Consider the following 2,328-nt stretch of genomic DNA (forward strand, 5'->3'; position numbering starts at 1 on the left):
TGTAAAGACCATTTCAAAGCAGACACTGGAGTATGTGGCTGGAAACGCAAACGTTTATCCACACAGCTACACTTGTACCTCTTTTACAAATCTCATATCAACCTTAAAAGTGGTGTCACAAAAAAAGCACCCAGTGCAGATTATAAACTGGTTGGTGTTAAGAGGGGCATCCAGCTGTAGAAACCATGCTAAAGCAGACACTTGGAGCTTGATGCTATTTTGTGGTTCACTATTTTGTGGTTCTATGCCAGCATAGAAAAACAGATATTAACTGTTGATGATGATGATCACGTTGATGATGGTGTTAATGATGATGACGGTGTTAATGATGATGATGATTAAAATGATGAAGATGATGAAGATGATGATTATGATAAATAATGATGAAGATGATGATAATGATGGTGGTGATGATGATGACAAAGATGATGACACTGTTGGTGGTTGTTTTGGCATTGGTGGTGGTGGCAGCAGCGGCATTGATGATGGTGGTAGTGGTGGTGGTGATGAAGATAAGGATGATGGTGATGGTGGGACATTAATGATAATGTTGGTGGTGAAGATTATGATGATGATGATGGTGGTGGTGATGAAGCTGGTGATGGTGGTGGCATTAATGATGATGGTGGTGGTGGTGAAGATAATGATGATCGTGGTGATGGCGGTGGCAGTGATGATGATGATGATCATCATCATCATCACCATCACCATCATGATCCTGATGATTTCTTTGCTTCAGTTAGAAGCAATGTAATTTTCATAACCTAAATATTTAAAGAAAACAGATTATTTATTGCTAGAACTAAAGGAAACATTTCATTTCTTTTTAATTTTTAAAAAATTCTTTTCTTCTAATAACTCCATGTTTCTTTTCTGCTCAGATTTTTAATTATCTCAAATCCATCACAAGCATTATATTTCTTAAGTCCCTCCATCTAACTCAATAATACCTAATCCAGATAATGGCTTTGAAATGAATACTGAAGATGTATTCGAATATTTAGTTGTCATAAAACTAATTCAAAGTTATTAAATTCTCACAAACATTGCGTTTTATTTTTATTTCAAGTTCTCAATTATCTAAGTAAAAACGAGAAGTTAATTGTTAAATTATTGAATAGTTCATTAAATGCTTGAACGAGAATATCTTGTAACATTTGCAATTAAAATGGTATTGAGACATTTGCTTCCCAACTACACGGTTCTGGGTTCAGTCCCACGGCATGGCACCTTGGACAAGTGTCTTCTACTACTACAGCCTTATGCAGATGGACAGTGTTCAGTGGATTTTGTAGACGGAAACTGACAGAAGCCCATCATGTGTGTGAAAATTCTTCAAATGAATAGAATGGATTTGGTTGGTGGAAATTGAAAGAAGCCCATTGTACACATATATATGTGTGTGTGTGCATGTTTGTGTGTCTGCGTTTGTCCTCCCACCATCTCTTGACAGGTGTTGGTGTGTGTTTATGTCCTTGTAACCTAGCAGTTCAGCAAAAGGGACTGATAGAATAAGTACCAGGCTTACAAAAAATAAGTCCTGGAGTCGATTTGTTCGACTAAAGGTGGTGCTCCAGCATGGCCACAGGTCAAATGACTGAAACAAATAAAAGAATAAAATATACATTACATTTGACAAAGTTATCTAAATACTACATGTTTAAAGCAATAACGATGATGATGATGACAAAAATGATGATGACAGAGGAATGATGAGGATGATGATGATGAATGTTGAATATGTTACCTGCAAAACTGGTTTTAGCGCCAACATTATGTGGTGAATTGTATAACATCACATTCTACTTTCTAATGATTCCTCATTTCACTTTCACCAATTTTTAGGATGTCCACCATTAGTTGCTGTCATTGAGTACTTTAATGGCAATGTCTTCGTATCAGAGCCTTGTTATAGGACCCTATAATAACCTGCAGCCATACTGAAAGGAATGCTATTTGATTTCTTGAAGTGTTTGTATGATTTAAAGGTTAGATTAACAGTGGAACCTAAAGAAAGATTGCCATTGTAATGTCGGCTTCAATTGTCAGAATAATTCTAGCAGAATTATTAAATATGATTCATTTCCTGAGGGTAATAGATGTGTGATTATTGGGACTAATTGAAAATGTGAGCCGATCATCCATGTGCAGACTTACAAAGGTTAGAAAGCTTGCTTCTCTACTACATGGTTCCGGGTTCATTCCCACTGTGTGGCACCTTGGGCGAGTGTCTTCTACTATAGCCTCAGGCTGACCAAAGCCATGTGAGTGGATTTGGTAGACGGAAACTGAAAGAGTCCTGTCGTATATATATATATATATATATAT

The sequence above is a fragment of the Octopus bimaculoides genome, chromosome 3 (assembly GCF_001194135.2).
Source record: "Octopus bimaculoides isolate UCB-OBI-ISO-001 chromosome 3, ASM119413v2, whole genome shotgun sequence".
In the NCBI taxonomy this organism is placed as follows: domain Eukaryota; kingdom Metazoa; phylum Mollusca; class Cephalopoda; order Octopoda; family Octopodidae; genus Octopus; species Octopus bimaculoides.